Source organism: Schistocerca cancellata, chromosome 6, assembly GCF_023864275.1.
Source record: "Schistocerca cancellata isolate TAMUIC-IGC-003103 chromosome 6, iqSchCanc2.1, whole genome shotgun sequence".
Lineage (NCBI taxonomy): Eukaryota > Metazoa > Arthropoda > Insecta > Orthoptera > Acrididae > Schistocerca > Schistocerca cancellata.
In genome coordinates this window covers 614,778,955-614,800,622 of record NC_064631.1, presented here as the reverse complement: position 1 = coordinate 614,800,622, position 21,668 = coordinate 614,778,955, and the positions used below count along the sequence as shown (strand labels likewise).

The following is a 21,668-nucleotide window of genomic DNA, read 5'->3' as shown; positions in this document are numbered from 1 at the left end:
CACATGGATAAAATGCATGCACACTGTAGCGACGCTCGTAAACGAATGACATCGCCAAGCATGACATTATACTACAAAATGCATACAAACCACTGTTCTCCCTATGCAATCAGAAAACCTCTGAGGCCAGTAGGATACTTGTTATAGGTTGTAGAACATCCCTTCCATTCAGTGTACTGCCATGTGTTAGATGCTGCTCGCGATAGCTCCGCTCCTTGCGGGAAGGTTAAAAAAATGAATGCCTTCTGTGAGGTTCGAACTCACGACCCCTGGTTTACGAGACCAGTGCTCTACCACTGAGCTAAGAAAGCGGCAGCTGCGCGTTTGTGAGCTATCCCCGAATTGTCACTTCATCATACTGAATCTTGCAGCCCTCGACCAGATAACGGATTTGGCACACAGCTGCTGCTGGGGGTGTCCACATTGCAGTTTTCCAAATCTCTTGACTGTTTCGCCCTTACGATCGACGACGAGCGTCGTGCCACCAAACGTTTGCGGTCTGCACAATCTTGACCTAGTGCACAGTTTGTTGGATTGCGTGGCTCGACTGCGAAATGCGCCTTTCGGCTCCTCTCTCTGGCTGCAGTATGCTGTTGTCCACAGTGGCACTGGCGTTGCCCATGGGGCTTCATGTAAGGCGACTGCACGTCGCTCGGCCAGCAGCGGCCTACTGCAGACCGACACTTAAGAGACACCAAATAGAAATCGACATCGAGAGACAGGCCCTGTCATATGGCACTCGCGACGTATACGCTGAAATTGAATGTAAAGAATACGTCTTTTGTAGTGGGCGTCGCTCTACTGCAGTGTCACACACGACGAATAAATAGGAAAACAGTAGAACGTCTGTGTAGGGCCATGTTTTTACCTACAGTGTCACTTGGCTGAATGTGTATAAGGCTCTGTGGCATCACTCAACACAGCCAAGTTGTCACACTAGCTGTGTATCTCTAACAAAGCTGACGTATGTCCTCACCTGGGTGACGGTTAAAACGATTTCGCCCCCGGGTGGGCTCGAACCACCAACCTTTCGGTTAACAGCCGAACGCGCTAGCCGATTGCGCCACGGAGGCCTTGACTTGTGCTGTGTATATCAACGCAGTTCGTATACCTTCTGCAGGAATCTCGCAGAATGGTAGCATCTGCTTACGCCTCTTCACATGGATAAAATGCATGCACACTGTAGCGACGCTCGTAAACGAATGACATCGCCAAGCATGACATTATACTACAAAATGCATACAAACCACTGTTCTCCCTATGCAATCAGAAAACCTCTGAGGCCAGTAGGATACTTGTTATAGGTTGTAGAACATCCCTTCCATTCAGTGTACTGCCATGTGTTAGATGCTGCTCGCGATAGCTCCGCTCCTTGCGGGAAGGTTAAAAAAATGAATGCCTTCTGTGAGGTTCGAACTCACGACCCCTGGTTTACGAGACCAGTGCTCTACCACTGAGCTAAGAAGGCGGCAGCTGCGCGTTTGTGAGCTATCCCCGAATTGTCACTTCATCATACTGAATCTTGCAGCCCTCGACCAGATAACGGATTTGGCACACAGCTGCTGCTGCTGCTGGGGGTGTCCACATTGCCGTTTTCCAAATCTCTTGACTGTTTCGCCCTTACGATCGACGACGAGCGTCGTGCCACCAAACGTTTGCGGTCTGCACAATCTTGACCTAGTGCACAGTTTGTTGGATTGCGTGGCTCGACTGCGAAATGCGCCTTTCGGCGCCTCTCTCTGGCTGCAGTATGCTGTTGTCCACAGTGGCACTGGCGTTGCCCATGGGGCTTCATGTAAGTCGACTGCTCGTCGCTCGGCCAGCAGCGGCCTACTGCAGACCGACGCTTAAGAGACACCAAATAGAAATCGACATCGAGAGACAGGCCCTGTCATATGGCACTCGCGACGTATACGCTGAAATTGAATGTAAAGAATACGTCTTTTGTAGTGGGCGTCGCTCTACTGCAGTGTCACACATGACGAATAAATAGGAAAACAGTAGAACGTCTGTGTAGGGCCATGTTTTTACCTACAGTGTCACTTGGCTGAATGTGTATAAGGCTCTGTGGCATCACTCAACACAGCCAAGTTGTCACACTAGCTGTGTATCTCTAACAAAGCTGACGTATGTCCTCACCTGGGTGACGGTTAAAACGATTTCGCCCCCGGGTGGGCTCGAACCACCAACCTTTCGGTTAACAGCCGAACGCGCTAGCCGATTGCGCCACGGAGGCCTTGACTTGTGCTGTGCATATCAACGCAGTTCGTATACCTTCTGCAGGAATCTCGCAGAATGGTAGCATCTGCTTACGCCTCTTCACATGGATAAAATGCATGCACACTGTAGCGACGCTCGTAAACGAATGACATCGCCAAGCATGACATTATACTACAAAATGCATACAAACCACTGTTCTCCCTATGCAATCAGAAAACCTCTGAGGCCAGTAGGATACTTGTTATAGGTTGTAGAACATCCCTTCCATTCAGTGTACTGCCATGTGTTAGATGCTGCTCGCGATAGCTCCGCTCCTTGCGGGAAGGTTAAAAAAATGAATGCCTTCTGTGAGGTTCGAACTCACGACCCCTGGTTTACGAGACCAGTGCTCTACCACTGAGCTAAGAAGGCGGCAGCTGCGGGTTTGTGAGCTATCCCCGAATTGTCACTTCATCATACTGAATCTTGCAGCCCTCGACCAGATAACGGATTTGGCACACAGCTGCTGCTGCTGCTGGGGGTGTCCACATTGCCGTTTTCCAAATCTCTTGACTGTTTCGCCCTTACGATCGACGACGAGCGTCGTGCCACCAAACGTTTGCGGTCTGCACAATCTTGACCTAGTGCACAGTTTGTTGGATTGCGTGGCTCGACTGCGAAATGCGCCTTTCGGCTCCTCTCTCTGGCTGCAGTATGCTGTTGTCCACAGTGGCACTGGCGTTGCCCATGGGGCTTCATGTAAGGCGACTGCACGTCGCTCGGCCAGCAGCGGCCTACTGCAGACCGACACTTAAGAGACACCAAATAGAAATCGACATCGAGAGACAGGCCCTGTCATATGGCACTCGCGACGTATACGCTGAAATTGAATGTAAAGAATACGTCTTTTGTAGTGGGCGTCGCTCTACTGCAGTGTCACACATGACGAATAAATAGGAAAACAGTAGAACGTCTGTGTAGGGCCATGTTTTTACCTACAGTGTCACTTGGCTGAATGTGTATAAGGCTCTGTGGCATCACTCAACACAGCCAAGTTGTCACACTAGCTGTGTATCTCTAACAAAGCTGACGTATGTCCTCACCTGGGTGACGGTTAAAACGATTTCGCCCCCGGGTGGGCTCGAACCACCAACCTTTCGGTTAACAGCCGAACGCGCTAGCCGATTGCGCCACGGAGGCCTTGACTTGTGCTGTGCATATCAACGCAGTTCGTATACCTTCTGCAGGAATCTCGCAGAATGGTAGCATCTGCTTACGCCTCTTCACATGGATAAAATGCATGCACACTGTAGCGACGCTCGTAAACGAATGACATCGCCAAGCATGACATTATACTACAAAATGCATACAAACCACTGTTCTCCCTATGCAATCAGAAAACCTCTGAGGCCAGTAGGATACTTGTTATAGGTTGTAGAACATCCCTTCCATTCAGTGTACTGCCATGTGTTAGATGCTGCTCGCGATAGCTCCGCTCCTTGCGGGAAGGTTAAAAAAATGAATGCCTTCTGTGAGGTTCGAACTCACGACCCCTGGTTTACGAGACCAGTGCTCTACCACTGAGCTAAGAAGGCGGCAGCTGCGCGTTTGTGAGCTATCCCCGAATTGTCACTTCATCATACTGAATCTTGCAGCCCTCGACCAGATAACGGATTTGGCACACAGCTGCTGCTGCTGCTGGGGGTGTCCACATTGCCGTTTTCCAAATCTCTTGACTGTTTCGCCCTTACGATCGACGACGAGCGTCGTGCCACCAAACGTTTGCGGTCTGCACAATCTTGACCTAGTGCACAGTTTGTTGGATTGCGTGGCTCGACTGCGAAATGCGCCTTTCGGCTCCTCTCTCTGGCTGCAGTATGCTGTTGTCCACAGTGGCACTGGCGTTGCCCATGGGGCTTCATGTAAGGCGACTGCACGTCGCTCGGCCAGCAGCGGCCTACTGCAGACCGACACTTAAGAGACACCAAATAGAAATCGACATCGAGAGACAGGCCCTGTCATATGGCACTCGCGACGTATACGCTGAAATTGAATGTAAAGAATACGTCTTTTGTAGTGGGCGTCGCTCTACTGCAGTGTCACACATGACGAATAAATAGGAAAACAGTAGAACGTCTGTGTAGGGCCATGTTTTTACCTACAGTGTCACTTGGCTGAATGTGTATAAGGCTCTGTGGCATCACTCAACACAGCAAAGTTGTCACACTAGCTGTGTATCTCTAACAAAGCTGACGTATGTCCTCACCTGGGTGACGGTTAAAACGATTTCGCCCCCGGGTGGGCTCGAACCACCAACCTTTCGGTTAACAGCCGAACGCGCTAGCCGATTGCGCCACGGAGGCCTTGACTTGTGCTGTGTATATCAACGCAGTTCGTATACCTTCTGCAGGAATCTCGCAGAATGGTAGCATCTGCTTACGCCTCTTCACATGGATAAAATGCATGCACACTGTAGCGACGCTCGTAAACGAATGACATCGCCAAGCATGACATTATACTACAAAATGCATACAAACCACTGTTCTCCCTATGCAATCAGAAAACCTCTGAGGCCAGTAGGATACTTGTTATAGGTTGTAGAACATCCCTTCCATTCAGTGTACTGCCATGTGTTAGATGCTGCTCGCGATAGCTCCGCTCCTTGCGGGAAGGTTAAAAAAATGAATGCCTTCTGTGAGGTTCGAACTCACGACCCCTGGTTTACGAGACCAGTGCTCTACCACTGAGCTAAGAAGGCGGCAGCTGCGCGTTTGTGAGCTATCCCCGAATTGTCACTTCATCATACTGAATCTTGCAGCCCTCGACCAGATAACGGATTTGGCACACAGCTGCTGCTGCTGCTGGGGGTGTCCACATTGCCGTTTTCCAAATCTCTTGACTGTTTCGCCCTTACGATCGACGACGAGCGTCGTGCCACCAAACGTTTGCGGTCTGCACAATCTTGACCTAGTGCACAGTTTGTTGGATTGCGTGGCTCGACTGCGAAATGCGCCTTTCGGCGCCTCTCTCTGGCTGCAGTATGCTGTTGTCCACAGTGGCACTGGCGTTGCCCATGGGGCTTCATGTAAGTCGACTGCTCGTCGCTCGGCCAGCAGCGGCCTACTGCAGACCGACGCTTAAGAGACACCAAATAGAAATCGACATCGAGAGACAGGCCCTGTCATATGGCACTCGCGACGTATACGCTGAAATTGAATGTAAAGAATACGTCTTTTGTAGTGGGCGTCGCTCTACTGCAGTGTCACACATGACGAATAAATAGGAAAACAGTAGAACGTCTGTGTAGGGCCATGTTTTTACCTACAGTGTCACTTGGCTGAATGTGTATAAGGCTCTGTGGCATCACTCAACACAGCCAAGTTGTCACACTAGCTGTGTATCTCTAACAAAGTTGACGTATGTCCTCACCTGGGTGACGGTTAAAACGATTTCGCCCCCGGGTGGGCTCGAACCACCAACCTTTCGGTTAACAGCCGAACGCGCTAGCCGATTGCGCCACGGAGGCCTTGACTTGTGCTGTGCATATCAACGCAGTTCGTATACCTTCTGCAGGAATCTCGCAGAATGGTAGCATCTGCTTACGCCTCTTCACATGGATAAAATGCATGCACACTGTAGCGACGCTCGTAAACGAATGACATCGCCAAGCATGACATTATACTACAAAATGCATACAAACCACTGTTCTCCCTATGCAATCAGAAAACCTCTGAGGCCAGTAGGATACTTGTTATAGGTTGTAGAACATCCCTTCCATTCAGTGTACTGCCATGTGTTAGATGCTGCTCGCGATAGCTCCGCTCCTTGCGGGAAGGTTAAAAAAATGAATGCCTTCTGTGAGGTTCGAACTCACGACCCCTGGTTTACGAGACCAGTGCTCTACCACTGAGCTAAGAAAGCAGCAGCTGCGCGTTTGTGAGCTATCCCCGAATTGTCACTTCATCATACTGAATCTTGCAGCCCTCGACCAGATAACGGATTTGGCACACAGCTGCTGCTGGGGGTGTCCACATTGCAGTTTTCCAAATCTCTTGACTGTTTCGCCCTTACGATCGACGACGAGCGTCGTGCCACCAAACGTTTGCGGTCTGCACAATCTTGACCTAGTGCACAGTTTGTTGGATTGCGTGGCTCGACTGCGAAATGCGCCTTTCGGCTCCTCTCTCTGGCTGCAGTATGCTGTTGTCCACAGTGGCACTGGCGTTGCCCATGGGGCTTCATGTAAGGCGACTGCACGTCGCTCGGCCAGCAGCGGCCTACTGCAGACCGACACTTAAGAGACACCAAATAGAAATCGACATCGAGAGACAGGCCCTGTCATATGGCACTCGCGACGTATACGCTGAAATTGAATGTAAAGAATACGTCTTTTGTAGTGGGCGTCGCTCTACTGCAGTGTCACACATGACGAATAAATAGGAAAACAGTAGAACGTCTGTGTAGGGCCATGTTTTTACCTACAGTGTCACTTGGCTGAATGTGTATAAGGCTCTGTGGCATCACTCAACACAGCCAAGTTGTCACACTAGCTGTGTATCTCTAACAAAGCTGACGTATGTCCTCACCTGGGTGACGGTTAAAACGATTTCGCCCCCGGGTGGGCTCGAACCACCAACCTTTCGGTTAACAGCCGAACGCGCTAGCCGATTGCGCCACGGAGGCCTTGACTTGTGCTGTGCATATCAACGCAGTTCGTATACCTTCTGCAGGAATCTCGCAGAATGGTAGCATCTGCTTACGCCTCTTCACATGGATAAAATGCATGCACACTGTAGCGACGCTCGTAAACGAATGACATCGCCAAGCATGACATTATACTACAAAATGCATACAAACCACTGTTCTCCCTATGCAATCAGAAAACCTCTGAGGCCAGTAGGATACTTGTTATAGGTTGTAGAACATCCCTTCCATTCAGTGTACTGCCATGTGTTAGATGCTGCTCGCGATAGCTCCGCTCCTTGCGGGAAGGTTAAAAAAATGAATGCCTTCTGTGAGGTTCGAACTCACGACCCCTGGTTTACGAGACCAGTGCTCTACCACTGAGCTAAGAAGGCGGCAGCTGCGGGTTTGTGAGCTATCCCCGAATTGTCACTTCATCATACTGAATCTTGCAGCCCTCGACCAGATAACGGATTTGGCACACAGCTGCTGCTGCTGCTGGGGGTGTCCACATTGCCGTTTTCCAAATCTCTTGACTGTTTCGCCCTTACGATCGACGACGAGCGTCGTGCCACCAAACGTTTGCGGTCTGCACAATCTTGACCTAGTGCACAGTTTGTTGGATTGCGTGGCTCGACTGCGAAATGCGCCTTTCGGCTCCTCTCTCTGGCTGCAGTATGCTGTTGTCCACAGTGGCACTGGCGTTGCCCATGGGGCTTCATGTAAGGCGACTGCACGTCGCTCGGCCAGCAGCGGCCTACTGCAGACCGACACTTAAGAGACACCAAATAGAAATCGACATCGAGAGACAGGCCCTGTCATATGGCACTCGCGACGTATACGCTGAAATTGAATGTAAAGAATACGTCTTTTGTAGTGGGCGTCGCTCTACTGCAGTGTCACACACGACGAATAAATAGGAAAACAGTAGAACGTCTGTGTAGGGCCATGTTTTTACCTACAGTGTCACTTGGCTGAATGTGTATAAGGCTCTGTGGCATCACTCAACACAGCCAAGTTGTCACACTAGCTGTGTATCTCTAAGAAAGCTGACGTATGTCCTCACCTGGGTGACGGTTAAAACGATTTCGCCCCCGGGTGGGCTCGAACCACCAACCTTTCGGTTAACAGCCGAACGCGCTAGCCGATTGCGCCACGGAGGCCTTGACTTGTGCTGTGTATATCAACGCAGTTCGTATACCTTCTGCAGGAATCTCGCAGAATGGTAGCATCTGCTTACGCCTCTTCACATGGATAAAATGCATGCACACTGTAGCGACGCTCGTAAACGAATGACATCGCCAAGCATGACATTATACTACAAAATGCATACAAACCACTGTTCTCCCTATGCAATCAGAAAACCTCTGAGGCCAGTAGGATACTTGTTATAGGTTGTAGAACATCCCTTCCATTCAGTGTACTGCCATGTGTTAGATGCTGCTCGCGATAGCTCCGCTCCTTGCGGGAAGGTTAAAAAAATGAATGCCTTCTGTGAGGTTCGAACTCACGACCCCTGGTTTACGAGACCAGTGCTCTACCACTGAGCTAAGAAGGCGGCAGCTGCGCGTTTGTGAGCTATCCCCGAATTGTCACTTCATCATACTGAATCTTGCAGCCCTCGACCAGATAACGGATTTGGCACACAGCTGCTGCTGCTGCTGGGGGTGTCCACATTGCCGTTTTCCAAATCTCTTGACTGTTTCGCCCTTACGATCGACGACGAGCGTCGTGCCACCAAACGTTTGCGGTCTGCACAATCTTGACCTAGTGCACAGTTTGTTGGATTGCGTGGCTCGACTGCGAAATGCGCCTTTCGGCGCCTCTCTCTGGCTGCAGTATGCTGTTGTCCACAGTGGCACTGGCGTTGCCCATGGGGCTTCATGTAAGTCGACTGCTCGTCGCTCGGCCAGCAGCGGCCTACTGCAGACCGACGCTTAAGAGACACCAAATGGAAATCGACATCGAGAGACAGGCCCTGTCATATGGCACTCGCGACGTATACGCTGAAATTGAATGTAAAGAATACGTCTTTTGTAGTGGGCGTCGCTCTACTGCAGTGTCACACATGACGAATAAATAGGAAAACAGTAGAACGTCTGTGTAGGGCCATGTTTTTACCTACAGTGTCACTTGGCTGAATGTGTATAAGGCTCTGTGGCATCACTCAACACAGCCAAGTTGTCACACTAGCTGTGTATCTCTAACAAAGTTGACGTATGTCCTCACCTGGGTGACGGTTAAAACGATTTCGCCCCCGGGTGGGCTCGAACCACCAACCTTTCGGTTAACAGCCGAACGCGCTAGCCGATTGCGCCACGGAGGCCTTGACTTGTGCTGTGCATATCAACGCAGTTCGTATACCTTCTGCAGGAATCTCGCAGAATGGTAGCATCTGCTTACGCCTCTTCACATGGATAAAATGCATGCACACTGTAGCGACGCTCGTAAACGAATGACATCGCCAAGCATGACATTATACTACAAAATGCATACAAACCACTGTTCTCCCTATGCAATCAGAAAACCTCTGAGGCCAGTAGGATACTTGTTATAGGTTGTAGAACATCCCTTCCATTCAGTGTACTGCCATGTGTTAGATGCTGCTCGCGATAGCTCCGCTCCTTGCGGGAAGGTTAAAAAAATGAATGCCTTCTGTGAGGTTCGAACTCACGACCCCTGGTTTACGAGACCAGTGCTCTACCACTGAGCTAAGAAAGCGGCAGCTGCGCGTTTGTGAGCTATCCCCGAATTGTCACTTCATCATACTGAATCTTGCAGCCCTCGACCAGATAACGGATTTGGCACACAGCTGCTGCTGCTGCTGGGGGTGTCCACATTGCCGTTTTCCAAATCTCTTGACTGTTTCGCCCTTACGATCGACGACGAGCGTCGTGCCACCAAACGTTTGCGGTCTGCACAATCTTGACCTAGTGCACAGTTTGTTGGATTGCGTGGCTCGACTGCGAAATGCGCCTTTCGGCGCCTCTCTCTGGCTGCAGTATGCTGTTGTCCACAGTGGCACTGGCGTTGCCCATGGGGCTTCATGTAAGTCGACTGCACGTCGCTCGGCCAGCAGTGGCCTACTGCAGACCGACGCTTAAGAGACACCAAATAGAAATCGACATCGAGAGACAGGCCCTGTCATATGGCACTCGCGACGTATACGCTGAAATTGAATGTAAAGAATACGTCTTTTGTAGTGGGCGTCGCTCTACTGCAGTGTCACACATGACGAATAAATAGGAAAACAGTAGAACGTCTGTGTAGGGCCATGTTTTTACCTACAGTGTCACTTGGCTGAATGTGTATAAGGCTCTGTGGCATCACTCAACACAGCCAAGTTGTCACACTAGCTGTGTATCTCTAACAAAGCTGACGTATGTCCTCACCTGGGTGACGGTTAAAACGATTTCGCCCCCGGGTGGGCTCGAACCACCAACCTTTCGGTTAACAGCCGAACGCGCTAGCCGATTGCGCCACGGAGGCCTTGACTTGTGCTGTGCATATCAACGCAGTTCGTATACCTTCTGCAGGAATCTCGCAGAATGGTAGCATCTGCTTACGCCTCTTCACATGGATAAAATGCATGCACACTGTAGCGACGCTCGTAAACGAATGACATCGCCAAGCATGACATTATACTACAAAATGCATACAAACCACTGTTCTCCCTATGCAATCAGAAAACCTCTGAGGCCAGTAGGATACTTGTTATAGGTTGTAGAACATCCCTTCCATTCAGTGTACTGCCATGTGTTAGATGCTGCTCGCGATAGCTCCGCTCCTTGCGGGAAGGTTAAAAAAATGAATGCCTTCTGTGAGGTTCGAACTCACGACCCCTGGTTTACGAGACCAGTGCTCTACCACTGAGCTAAGAAGGCGGCAGCTGCGGGTTTGTGAGCTATCCCCGAATTGTCACTTCATCATACTGAATCTTGCAGCCCTCGACCAGATAACGGATTTGGCACACAGCTGCTGCTGCTGCTGGGGGTGTCCACATTGCCGTTTTCCAAATCTCTTGACTGTTTCGCCCTTACGATCGACGACGAGCGTCGTGCCACCAAACGTTTGCGGTCTGCACAATCTTGACCTAGTGCACAGTTTGTTGGATTGCGTGGCTCGACTGCGAAATGCGCCTTTCGGCTCCTCTCTCTGGCTGCAGTATGCTGTTGTCCACAGTGGCACTGGCGTTGCCCATGGGGCTTCATGTAAGGCGACTGCACGTCGCTCGGCCAGCAGCGGCCTACTGCAGACCGACACTTAAGAGACACCAAATAGAAATCGACATCGAGAGACAGGCCCTGTCATATGGCACTCGCGACGTATACGCTGAAATTGAATGTAAAGAATACGTCTTTTGTAGTGGGCGTCGCTCTACTGCAGTGTCACACATGACGAATAAATAGGAAAACAGTAGAACGTCTGTGTAGGGCCATGTTTTTACCTACAGTGTCACTTGGCTGAATGTGTATAAGGCTCTGTGGCATCACTCAACACAGCCAAGTTGTCACACTAGCTGTGTATCTCTAACAAAGTTGACGTATGTCCTCACCTGGGTGACGGTTAAAACGATTTCGCCCCCGGGTGGGCTCGAACCACCAACCTTTCGGTTAACAGCCGAACGCGCTAGCCGATTGCGCCACGGAGGCCTTGACTTGTGCTGTGCATATCAACGCAGTTCGTATACCTTCTGCAGGAATCTCGCAGAATGGTAGCATCTGCTTACGCCTCTTCACATGGATAAAATGCATGCACACTGTAGCGACGCTCGTAAACGAATGACATCGCCAAGCATGACATTATACTACAAAATGCATACAAACCACTGTTCTCCCTATGCAATCAGAAAACCTCTGAGGCCAGTAGGATACTTGTTATAGGTTGTAGAACATCCCTTCCATTCAGTGTACTGCCATGTGTTAGATGCTGCTCGCGATAGCTCCGCTCCTTGCGGGAAGGTTAAAAAAATGAATGCCTTCTGTGAGGTTCGAACTCACGACCCCTGGTTTACGAGACCAGTGCTCTACCACTTTTTTTTTTTTTTTTTTTTTTCGTCTTTTGTTTTTTCGAGATACTGAAAAATGAAGGGGGCACCCGGGATTGAACCGGGGACCTCTCGATCTGCAGTCGAATGCTCTACGACTTTTTTTTTTTTTTTTTTTTTTTTTTTTTTTTTTTTTTTTTTACTGTGCCGAAAACTTCGCTACAGATCACCCTTGTCTTGCTTGTGCTTCTGGTAGACGCCGGTTTTGCAGCCAGGAAGCGGACAGCAGCAACTTCCAACTAGTTTTAGAGTACTCAAACAACACAGTAAAACAGCATGCATCTTTTGCAGAACAGGAAAAACTCGACCGTGACAGGATTCGAACCTGCAATCTTCGGATCCGAAGTCCGACGCCTTATCCATTTTTTTTTTTTTTTTTTTGCGCCGCCCAGCGTGGGCCTCGAACCCACGACCCTGAGATTAAGAGTCTCATGCTCTACCGACTTTTTTTTTTTTTTTTTTTTTTTTTTTTTTTTTTTTTTTTTTTCCAGTGATTGGCAGACGGAGGCAAAGTGGGCAGGGGTCAAAAATAATCTGAGGCCTGGCCAGAATGTCTCCACCATACCCATCACTGATTTTCGACCTTTTTGCTCCTACGAGCCAAAAATACAACTGCCCAATTTAGCAATTTGTTGTTTTTAATTTATTTAAATTTTTTTTAATTTGTGTTTTATTTTTTTTTTTTTTTGTATGGATTTTTATATTATCATGATTAAATGAAAAGAATTCGTTCGTGAAATAAGTAATGGCTCTTCGTGTGCACAAAATGAAAAATACAACTCAATGTTCTACTGGTTGTTCCTGCCTTCATTTTTTTTATTTTTTTTTTATTATTTTTTTAAATTTTTTTCTAATTTTTTAATAGTTGTCGTTTTTGACCGTTTTGTCATAGTGGAAAATCAACAAAAAGGAAAGTATTGGAAATGAAACAGACAATGCTTCTGCACGTAGTAATATAGTCACTCAATACTGTGTGCTTTAGGTTGATGGGTTTTAGCCTATCCCCATTCTATCAAATATAATTTGTAGCATATTACCATATTTCTTCTTGTGGTCTGCATACGTACGTATTTTGTGGTATTTGCACTGTAAGTATATCTTGAAATCTGTAACGGTGTCAGTTCCAGCGTCAAGAGTTACGTACGTTACATAATTTCCTAGGAGCCAATAGACGGCATTATTCTTCGTCTCTGGAAAATAACGGTCTTGTGGTCTGTGCAGCACTGACAGCGAGATGTACTGAGGTGAAGACCTTGTAATGAGAGCTATTTGCACTTTGAGCCAATTCCAGATATGTATATTGCCGCTGCAAGTGTATCTATGGATAATTGTGTCCACTAGTCGACATCGTTGACATAGATTGGTGTCACTGAGACCAATTTCATATAATCTTTCGTTGGTGCTAATGATATTATTAACGGCTTTGTACCATGCTGTTCTCGTGTCAGAAGATAAAACTTTTAAATTGATGTTTTGCCAGATAGCAGTCCAGTGTATGTGAGGAAACTGTCTCTCTACTTTATTCTTTCCTTCACATGTCTGCCAGACCCGCATAATATCTCTTGACGTTAAGTGACGTAGGCGTGTAACTTCGTCCCTCAAGTAGCTTAGTTCAATATAAAAGGCTCGCACGTGCTGGAGACGATTGTTAATTTTTTGCACATCAATAGGAGGCTGCAGGCTGCGAGGCTTTAGAATTTCAAAAAGTCGGCTTGAAATACTTTCCGGTACTTCCCTAATGATAGTTAGTTGCCTTTTGACGAAGAGTGCAGAGGCTTTGTTCGTAATATTGATTAGACCTAAACCACCATTTCGGGGATGTAAGGTGGCCACTTTGGCGGTTACTCGAAACAGTTCTCCTTTCCACAGGAAGTTTGTGATTCGGGACGTTAGGTTCTTGGCTATCATTTTGGGTAGTGGAAAGAGCTGAGCAGTGTGGTATGCTGTAGCTAATATACACGTGTTGATGTACTTAATTCTCTGAATCTGATTCATATTCCGTGATAAATTTTCCATTATAGCACCCTGCACTTTCCGTGCCGCAGCTTTCCAATTCAACGCAGTCATTTTCATTGGGCATGCGGTTAATGTGACACCAAGCGTCGTATGCTGCCTGACCAGCTTTGCCCACTCTACGTTTATGTGCTCAAAACCCCTAAGATGTAAAATTTTGCTTTTCTTTTGATTTGAATTTGCCCCAGACGCACTGCAGTAAGTCTGAATCTCTGCAGCTAACGTAGTTACATCGTCATTATTTCTGATGATGACGCCTACATCATCTGCATAAGCTTTTATAGCTGTTTTGCACCCTGACAGTGTTATACCTGTTAATTTATCGTGAATACGTTTAAGAAATGGGTCCAGTGAAATGGCAAATAGTGACATAGAAAGGGGGCTTCCCTGAGGAACACCGCGTCGTATTTGTAATTTTCGCGTAGCCTGACTGTTAACTGCTATGCATGCGTTTATTCCTGTCGCCACGTTTTTTATTACGTTTAAGGCTCGTTCCTGGAAACCGAGTTTTTTTAACGTCTTGAAAAGGTAGATATGATTCACGAGATCGAATGCTTTATGAAAATCCAGGAAAACCAGGGCACATTTGATGTTAGTGACGGAAGTGATTGCAATTATGTCCCGAAATTCCGCTAAATTGTGAAACAGAGTTTTACCTGCAATGCAGTGTTGATACGGACTAATCAGTCTACTTGCTAAGGATGAAATTTTCTTGTTGAGAATTCTTGCTATTATTTTATAGTCCGCATTGAGCAACGAGATCGGTCGGAAGTTAGTAAGATCTTTGTGTCCTTTAGTTTTGGGGATAAGGACTATTTTACTTTCTTTAAATTCAGAGGGTATCATTGCGCCCTGAAGAACTTCATTTACAATCGCTGTAATTGTCCCTCCCACTATCGGCCAATAATGGACATAAAATTCTGCAGGTAGACCATCAGGACCTGGGGATTTATTCAGAGGGGAGGTACACAGAGTCTCATAAACTTCCTCATTACAGACGTGCGACAGGAAGGTAACGTTGTCATCATCCGTCAGCTGTGGCACAAGAAAGTCGAGGAAATCATCAATAGATTCCTCGCAGCTGGAAGTTGCAGAATATAATTCATCGAAGTAGCGATAGATCTCATTCAGAATCTCTTTCTGTGTCCTAAGACTTGTACCATTAGTCGTCCGTAATTCGTCGATAAGCATCGTTCTTCTGTTTTTAGCGTGCTTCAGAAGGTGGTATAGGGAAGTTGTTTCGTCCTCTGATACAGATTTCGCCTTGGATTTTATTTTAAGTCCTTCCAGCTGATGCCTCTTAATGCTGAGTAATTTAGCCTTAATTTTTTTGATATCTGTCAGGCGAAGATGTGAACCAGATGTTTGACCATATAGCTCTCTGAGTACTGAGTAATAGAACTCTATAGTGTTTTTAAGATCTCTGGCCCTCTGAAAGCTATATTGCATGATCGTCTTCCTAAGTTTCGGCTTTGTCATTTTTGTCCACCAGTCTATGGTAGTCGCGAACCACTGAGCTAAGAAGGCGGCAGCTGCGGGTTTGTGAGCTATCCCCGAATTGTCACTTCATCATACTGAATCTTGCAGCCCTCGACCAGATAACGGATTTGGCACACAGCTGCTGCTGCTGCTGGGGGTGTCCACATTGCCGTTTTCCAAATCTCTTGACTGTTTCGCCCTTACGATCGACGACGAGCGTCGTGCCACCAAACGTTTGCGGTCTGCACAATCTTGACCTAGTGCACAGTTTGTTGGATTGCGTGGCTCGACTGCGAAATGCGCCTTTCGGCTCCTCTCTCTGGCTGCAGTATGCTGTTGTCCACAGTGGCACTGGCGTTGCCCATGGGGCTTCATGTAAGACGACTGCACGTCGCTCGGCCAGCAGCGGCCTACTGCAGACCGACACTTAAGAGACACCAAATAGAAATCGACATCGAGAGACAGGCCCTGTCATATGGCACTCGCGACGTATACGCTGAAATTGAATGTAAAGAATACGTCTTTTGTAGTGGGCGTCGCTCTACTGCAGTGTCACACATGACGAATAAATAGGAAAACAGTAGAACGTCTGTGTAGGGCCATGTTTTTACCTACAGTGTCACTTGGCTGAATGTGTATAAGGCTCTGTGGCATCACTCAACACAGCCAAGTTGTCACACTAGCTGTGTATCTCTAACAAAGCTGACGTATGTCCTCACCTGGGTGACGGTTAAAACGATTTCGCCCCCGGGTGTGCTCGAACCACCAACCTTTCGGTTAACAGCCGAACGCGCTAGCCGATTGCGCCACGGAGGCCTTGACTTGTGCTGTGCATATCAACGCAGTTCGTATACCTTCTGCAGGAATCTCGCAGAATGGTAGCATCTGCTTACGCCTCTTCACATGGATAAAATGCATGCACACTGTAGCGACGCTCGTAAACGAATGACATCGCCAAGCATGACATTATACTACAAAATGCATACAAACCACTGTTCTCCCTATGCAATCAGAAAACCTCTGAGGCCAGTAGGATACTTGTTATAGGTTGTAGAACATCCCTTCCATTCAGTGTACTGCCATGTGTTAGATGCTGCTCGCGATAGCTCCGCTCCTTGCGGGAAGGTTAAAAAAATGAATGCCTTCTGTGAGGTTCGAACTCACGACCCCTGGTTTACGAGACCAGTGCTCTACCACTGAGCTAAGAAGGCGGCAGCTGCGCGTTTGTGAGCTATCCCCGAATTGTCACTTCATCATACTGAATCTTGCAGCCCTCGACCAGATAACGGATTTGGCACACAGCTGCTGCTGCTGCTGGGGGTGTCCACATTGCCGTTTTCCAAATCTCTTGACTGTTTCGCCCTTACGATCGACGACGAGCGTCGTGCCACCAAACGTTTGCGGTCTGCACAATCTTGACCTAGTGCACAGTTTGTTGGATTGCGTGGCTCGACTGCGAAATACGCCTTTCGGCTCCTCTCTCTGGCTGCAGTATGCTGTTGTCCACAGTGGCACTGGCGTTGCCCATGGGGCTTCATGTAAGACGACTGCACGTCGCTCGGCCAGCAGCGGCCTACTGCAGACCGACACTTAAGAGACACCAAATAGAAATCGACATCGAGAGACAGGCCCTGTCATATGGCACTCGCGACGTATACGCTGAAATTGAATGTAAAGAATACGTCTTTTGTAGTGGGCGTCGCTCTACTGCAGTGTCACACATGACGAATAAATAGGAAAACAGTAGAACGTCTGTGTAGGGCCATGTTTTTACCTACAGTGTCACTTGGCTGAATGTGTATAAGGCTCTGTGGCATCACTCAACACAGCCAAGTTGTCACACTAGCTGTGTATCTCTAACAAAGCTGACGTATGTCCTCACCTGGGTGACGGTTAAAACGATTTCGCCCCCGGGTGTGCTCGAACCACCAACCTTTCGGTTAACAGCCGAACGCGCTAGCCGATTGCGCCACGGAGGCCTTGACTTGTGCTGTGCATATCAACGCAGTTCGTATACCTTCTGCAGGAATCTCGCAGAATGGTAGCATCTGCTTACGCCTCTTCACATGGATAAAATGCATGCACACTGTAGCGACGCTCGTAAACGAATGACATCGCCAAGCATGACATTATACTACAAAATGCATACAAACCACTGTTCTCCCTATGCAATCAGAAAACCTCTGAGGCCAGTAGGATACTTGTTATAGGTTGTAGAACATCCCTTCCATTCAGTGTACTGCCATGTGTTAGATGCTGCTCGCGATAGCTCCGCTCCTTGCGGGAAGGTTAAAAAAATGAATATCTTCTGTGAGGTTCGAACTCACGACCCCTGGTTTACGAGACCAGTGCTCTACCACTGAGCTAAGAAGGCGGCAGCTGCGCGTTTGTGAGCTATCCCCGAATTGTCACTTCATCATACTGAATCTTGCAGCCCTCGACCAGATAACGGATTTGGCACACAGCTGCTGCTGCTGCTGGGGGTGTCCACATTGCCGTTTTCCAAATCTCTTGACTGTTTCGCCCTTACGATCGACGACGAGCGTCGTGCCACCAAACGTTTGCGGTCTGCACAATCTTGACCTAGTGCACAGTTTGTTGGATTGCGTGGCTCGACTGCGAAATACGCCTTTCGGCTCCTCTCTCTGGCTGCAGTATGCTGTTGTCCACAGTGGCACTGGCGTTGCCCATGGGGCTTCATGTAAGACGACTGCACGTCGCTCGGCCAGCAGCGGCCTACTGCAGACCGACACTTAAGAGACACCAAATAGAAATCGACATCGAGAGACAGGCCCTGTCATATGGCACTCGCGACGTATACGCTGAAATTGAATGTAAAGAATACGTCTTTTGTAGTGGGCGTCGCTCTACTGCAGTGTCACACATGACGAATAAATAGGAAAACAGTAGAACGTCTGTGTAGGGCCATGTTTTTACCTACAGTGTCACTTGGCTGAATGTGTATAAGGCTCTGTGGCATCACTCAACACAGCCAAGTTGTCACACTAGCTGTGTATCTCTAACAAAGCTGACGTATGTCCTCACCTGGGTGACGGTTAAAACGATTTCGCCCCCGGGTGGGCTCGAACCACCAACCTTTCGGTTAACAGCCGAACGCGCTAGCCGATTGCGCCACGGAGGCCTTGACTTGTGCTGTGCATATCAACGCAGTTCGTATACCTTCTGCAGGAATCTCGCAGAATGGTAGCATCTGCTTACGCCTCTTCACATGGATAAAATGCATGCACACTGTAGCGACGCTCGTAAACGAATGACATCGCCAAGCATGACATTATACTACAAAATGCATACAAACCACTGTTCTCCCTATGCAATCAGAAAACCTCTGAGGCCAGTAGGATACTTGTTATAGGTTGTAGAACATCCCTTCCATTCAGTGTACTGCCATGTGTTAGATGCTGCTCGCGATAGCTCCGCTCCTTGCGGGAAGGTTAAAAAAATGAATGCCTTCTGTGAGGTTCGAACTCACGACCCCTGGTTTACGAGACCAGTGCTCTACCACTGAGCTAAGAAGGCGGCAGCTGCGGGTTTGTGAGCTATCCCCGAATTGTCACTTCATCATACTGAATCTTGCAGCCCTCGACCAGATAACGGATTTGGCACACAGCTGCTGCTGCTGCTGGGGGTGTCCACATTGCCGTTTTCCAAATCTCTTGACTGTTTCGCCCTTACGATCGACGACGAGCGTCGTGCCACCAAACGTTTGCGGTCTGCACAATCTTGACCTAGTGCACAGTTTGTTGGATTGCGTGGCTCGACTGCGAAATGCGCCTTTCGGCTCCTCTCTCTGGCTGCAGTATGCTGTTGTCCACAGTGGCACTGGCGTTGCCCATGGGGCTTCATGTAAGACGACTGCACGTCGCTCGGCCAGCAGCGGCCTACTGCAGACCGACACTTAAGAGACACCAAATAGAAATCGACATCGAGAGACAGGCCCTGTCATATGGCACTCGCGACGTATACGCTGAAATTGAATGTAAAGAATACGTCTTTTGTAGTGGGCGTCGCTCTACTGCAGTGTCACACATGACGAATAAATAGGAAAACAGTAGAACGTCTGTGTAGGGCCATGTTTTTACCTACAGTGTCACTTGGCTGAATGTGTATAAGGCTCTGTGGCATCACTCAACACAGCCAAGTTGTCACACTAGCTGTGTATCTCTAACAAAGCTGACGTATGTCCTCACCTGGGTGACGGTTAAAACGATTTCGCCCCCGGGTGGGCTCGAACCACCAACCTTTCGGTTAACAGCCGAACGCGCTAGCCGATTGCGCCACGGAGGCCTTGACTTGTGCTGTGCATATCAACGCAGTTCGTATACCTTCTGCAGGAATCTCGCAGAATGGTAGCATCTGCTTACGCCTCTTCACATGGATAAAATGCATGCACACTGTAGCGACGCTCGTAAACGAATGACATCGCCAAGCATGACATTATACTACAAAATGCATACAAACCACTGTTCTCCCTATGCAATCAGAAAACCTCTGAGGCCAGTAGGATACTTGTTATAGGTTGTAGAACATCCCTTCCATTCAGTGTACTGCCATGTGTTAGATGCTGCTCGCGATAGCTCCGCTCCTTGCGGGAAGGTTAAAAAAATGAATGCCTTCTGTGAGGTTCGAACTCACGACCCCTGGTTTACGAAACCAGTGCTCTACCACTGAGCTAAGAAGGCGGCAGCTGCGGGTTTGTGAGCTATCCCCGAATTGTCACTTCATCATACTGAATCTTGCAGCCCTCGACCAGATAACGGATTTGGCACACAGCTGCTGCTGCTGCTGGGGGTGTCCACATTGCCGTTTTCCAAATCTCTTGACTGTTTCGCCCTTACGATCGACGACGAGCGTCGTGCCACCAAACGTTTGCGGTCTGCACAATCTTGACCTAGTGCACAGTTTGTTGGATTGCGTGGCTCGACTGCGAAATGCGCCTTTCGGCTCCTCTCTCTGGCTGCAGTATGCTGTTGTCCACAGTGGCACTGGCGTTGCCCATGGGGCTTCATGTAAGACGACTGCACGTCGCTCGGCCAGCAGCGGCCTACTGCAGACCGACACTTAAGAGACACCAAATAGAAATCGACATCGAGAGACAGGCCCTGTCATATGGCACTCGCGACGTATACGCTGAAATTGAATGTAAAGAATACGTCTTTTGTAGTGGGCGTCGCTCTACTGCAGTGTCACACATGACGAATAAATAGGAAAACAGTAGAACGTCTGTGTAGGGCCATGTTTTTACCTACAGTGTCACTTGGCTGAATGTGTATAAGGCTCTGTGGCATCACTCAACACAGCCAAGTTGTCACACTAGCTGTGTATCTCTAACAAAGCTGACGTATGTCCTCACCTGGGTGACGGTTAAAACGATTTCGCCCCCGGGTGGGCTCGAACCACCAACCTTTCGGTTAACAGCCGAACGCGCTAGCCGATTGCGCCACGGAGGCCTTGACTTGTGCTGTGCATATCAACGCAGTTCGTATACCTTCTGCAGGAATCTCGCAGAATGGTAGCATCTGCTTACGCCTCTTCACATGGATAAAATGCATGCACACTGTAGCGACGCTCGTAAACGAATGACATCGCCAAGCATGACATTATACTACAAAATGCATACAAACCACTGTTCTCCCTATGCAATCAGAAAACCTCTGAGGCCAGTAGGATACTTGTTATAGGTTGTAGAACATCCCTTCCATTCAGTGTACTGCCATGTGTTAGATGCTGCTCGCGATAGCTCCGCTCCTTGCGGGAAGGTTAAAAAAATGAATGCCTTCTGTGAGGTTCGAACTCACGACCCCTGGTTTACGAGACCAGTGCTCTACCACTGAGCTAAGAAGGCGGCAGCTGCGGGTTTGTGAGCTATCCCCGAATTGTCACTTCATCATACTGAATCTTGCAGCCCTCGACCAGATAACGGATTTGGCACACAGCTGCTGCTGGGGGTGTCCACATTGCAGTTTTCCAAATCTCTTGACTGTTTCGCCCTTACGATCGACGACGAGCGTCGTGCCACCAAACGTTTGCGGTCTGCACAATCTTGACCTAGTGCACAGTTTGTTGGATTGCGTGGCTCGACTGCGAAATGCGCCTTTCGGCTCCTCTCTCTGGCTGCAGTATGCTGTTGTCCACAGTGGCACTGGCGTTGCCCATGGGGCTTCATGTAAGGCGACTGCACGTCGCTCGGCCAGCAGCGGCCTACTGCAGACCGACACTTAAGAGACAC

General features: G+C 48.7%; 30 non-coding genes across 30 annotated transcripts; all 30 read right to left on the bottom strand.

The window, feature by feature from the left end:
* Window positions 1-239: 239 nt before the first annotated feature.
* On the bottom strand, window positions 240-311 carry Trnat-cgu (transfer RNA threonine (anticodon CGU)). Its single transcript has one exon. It is a non-coding gene; the product is annotated as a tRNA-Thr (tRNA).
* Window positions 312-999: 688 nt separating this feature from the next.
* Window positions 1,000-1,073, bottom strand: Trnan-guu (transfer RNA asparagine (anticodon GUU)). The gene has a single exon. It is a non-coding gene; the product is annotated as a tRNA-Asn (tRNA).
* Window positions 1,074-1,396: 323 nt separating this feature from the next.
* Trnat-cgu (transfer RNA threonine (anticodon CGU)) lies at window positions 1,397-1,468 on the bottom strand. Its single transcript has one exon. It is a non-coding gene; the product is annotated as a tRNA-Thr (tRNA).
* A 694-nt stretch (window positions 1,469-2,162) lies between these two features.
* On the bottom strand, window positions 2,163-2,236 carry Trnan-guu (transfer RNA asparagine (anticodon GUU)). Its single transcript has one exon. It is a non-coding gene; the product is annotated as a tRNA-Asn (tRNA).
* A 323-nt stretch (window positions 2,237-2,559) lies between these two features.
* Trnat-cgu (transfer RNA threonine (anticodon CGU)) lies at window positions 2,560-2,631 on the bottom strand. Its single transcript has one exon. It is a non-coding gene; the product is annotated as a tRNA-Thr (tRNA).
* Window positions 2,632-3,325: 694 nt separating this feature from the next.
* On the bottom strand, window positions 3,326-3,399 carry Trnan-guu (transfer RNA asparagine (anticodon GUU)). The gene has a single exon. It is a non-coding gene; the product is annotated as a tRNA-Asn (tRNA).
* A 323-nt stretch (window positions 3,400-3,722) lies between these two features.
* Trnat-cgu (transfer RNA threonine (anticodon CGU)) lies at window positions 3,723-3,794 on the bottom strand. The gene has a single exon. It is a non-coding gene; the product is annotated as a tRNA-Thr (tRNA).
* Window positions 3,795-4,488: 694 nt separating this feature from the next.
* Window positions 4,489-4,562, bottom strand: Trnan-guu (transfer RNA asparagine (anticodon GUU)). The gene has a single exon. It is a non-coding gene; the product is annotated as a tRNA-Asn (tRNA).
* Window positions 4,563-4,885: 323 nt separating this feature from the next.
* Window positions 4,886-4,957, bottom strand: Trnat-cgu (transfer RNA threonine (anticodon CGU)). Its single transcript has one exon. It is a non-coding gene; the product is annotated as a tRNA-Thr (tRNA).
* Window positions 4,958-5,651: 694 nt separating this feature from the next.
* Trnan-guu (transfer RNA asparagine (anticodon GUU)) lies at window positions 5,652-5,725 on the bottom strand. Its single transcript has one exon. It is a non-coding gene; the product is annotated as a tRNA-Asn (tRNA).
* Window positions 5,726-6,048: 323 nt separating this feature from the next.
* On the bottom strand, window positions 6,049-6,120 carry Trnat-cgu (transfer RNA threonine (anticodon CGU)). Its single transcript has one exon. It is a non-coding gene; the product is annotated as a tRNA-Thr (tRNA).
* A 688-nt stretch (window positions 6,121-6,808) lies between these two features.
* Window positions 6,809-6,882, bottom strand: Trnan-guu (transfer RNA asparagine (anticodon GUU)). The gene has a single exon. It is a non-coding gene; the product is annotated as a tRNA-Asn (tRNA).
* A 323-nt stretch (window positions 6,883-7,205) lies between these two features.
* Window positions 7,206-7,277, bottom strand: Trnat-cgu (transfer RNA threonine (anticodon CGU)). Its single transcript has one exon. It is a non-coding gene; the product is annotated as a tRNA-Thr (tRNA).
* A 694-nt stretch (window positions 7,278-7,971) lies between these two features.
* On the bottom strand, window positions 7,972-8,045 carry Trnan-guu (transfer RNA asparagine (anticodon GUU)). The gene has a single exon. It is a non-coding gene; the product is annotated as a tRNA-Asn (tRNA).
* Window positions 8,046-8,368: 323 nt separating this feature from the next.
* Trnat-cgu (transfer RNA threonine (anticodon CGU)) lies at window positions 8,369-8,440 on the bottom strand. The gene has a single exon. It is a non-coding gene; the product is annotated as a tRNA-Thr (tRNA).
* A 694-nt stretch (window positions 8,441-9,134) lies between these two features.
* Window positions 9,135-9,208, bottom strand: Trnan-guu (transfer RNA asparagine (anticodon GUU)). Its single transcript has one exon. It is a non-coding gene; the product is annotated as a tRNA-Asn (tRNA).
* A 323-nt stretch (window positions 9,209-9,531) lies between these two features.
* On the bottom strand, window positions 9,532-9,603 carry Trnat-cgu (transfer RNA threonine (anticodon CGU)). The gene has a single exon. It is a non-coding gene; the product is annotated as a tRNA-Thr (tRNA).
* Window positions 9,604-10,297: 694 nt separating this feature from the next.
* Trnan-guu (transfer RNA asparagine (anticodon GUU)) lies at window positions 10,298-10,371 on the bottom strand. The gene has a single exon. It is a non-coding gene; the product is annotated as a tRNA-Asn (tRNA).
* A 323-nt stretch (window positions 10,372-10,694) lies between these two features.
* Window positions 10,695-10,766, bottom strand: Trnat-cgu (transfer RNA threonine (anticodon CGU)). Its single transcript has one exon. It is a non-coding gene; the product is annotated as a tRNA-Thr (tRNA).
* A 694-nt stretch (window positions 10,767-11,460) lies between these two features.
* On the bottom strand, window positions 11,461-11,534 carry Trnan-guu (transfer RNA asparagine (anticodon GUU)). The gene has a single exon. It is a non-coding gene; the product is annotated as a tRNA-Asn (tRNA).
* Window positions 11,535-16,163: 4,629 nt separating this feature from the next.
* Window positions 16,164-16,237, bottom strand: Trnan-guu (transfer RNA asparagine (anticodon GUU)). The gene has a single exon. It is a non-coding gene; the product is annotated as a tRNA-Asn (tRNA).
* Window positions 16,238-16,560: 323 nt separating this feature from the next.
* Window positions 16,561-16,632, bottom strand: Trnat-cgu (transfer RNA threonine (anticodon CGU)). Its single transcript has one exon. It is a non-coding gene; the product is annotated as a tRNA-Thr (tRNA).
* A 694-nt stretch (window positions 16,633-17,326) lies between these two features.
* Window positions 17,327-17,400, bottom strand: Trnan-guu (transfer RNA asparagine (anticodon GUU)). The gene has a single exon. It is a non-coding gene; the product is annotated as a tRNA-Asn (tRNA).
* Window positions 17,401-17,723: 323 nt separating this feature from the next.
* Window positions 17,724-17,795, bottom strand: Trnat-cgu (transfer RNA threonine (anticodon CGU)). The gene has a single exon. It is a non-coding gene; the product is annotated as a tRNA-Thr (tRNA).
* A 694-nt stretch (window positions 17,796-18,489) lies between these two features.
* Window positions 18,490-18,563, bottom strand: Trnan-guu (transfer RNA asparagine (anticodon GUU)). Its single transcript has one exon. It is a non-coding gene; the product is annotated as a tRNA-Asn (tRNA).
* Window positions 18,564-18,886: 323 nt separating this feature from the next.
* Trnat-cgu (transfer RNA threonine (anticodon CGU)) lies at window positions 18,887-18,958 on the bottom strand. The gene has a single exon. It is a non-coding gene; the product is annotated as a tRNA-Thr (tRNA).
* A 694-nt stretch (window positions 18,959-19,652) lies between these two features.
* On the bottom strand, window positions 19,653-19,726 carry Trnan-guu (transfer RNA asparagine (anticodon GUU)). Its single transcript has one exon. It is a non-coding gene; the product is annotated as a tRNA-Asn (tRNA).
* A 323-nt stretch (window positions 19,727-20,049) lies between these two features.
* Window positions 20,050-20,121, bottom strand: Trnat-cgu (transfer RNA threonine (anticodon CGU)). The gene has a single exon. It is a non-coding gene; the product is annotated as a tRNA-Thr (tRNA).
* Window positions 20,122-20,815: 694 nt separating this feature from the next.
* Window positions 20,816-20,889, bottom strand: Trnan-guu (transfer RNA asparagine (anticodon GUU)). Its single transcript has one exon. It is a non-coding gene; the product is annotated as a tRNA-Asn (tRNA).
* A 323-nt stretch (window positions 20,890-21,212) lies between these two features.
* On the bottom strand, window positions 21,213-21,284 carry Trnat-cgu (transfer RNA threonine (anticodon CGU)). Its single transcript has one exon. It is a non-coding gene; the product is annotated as a tRNA-Thr (tRNA).
* Window positions 21,285-21,668: the final 384 nt, after the last annotated feature.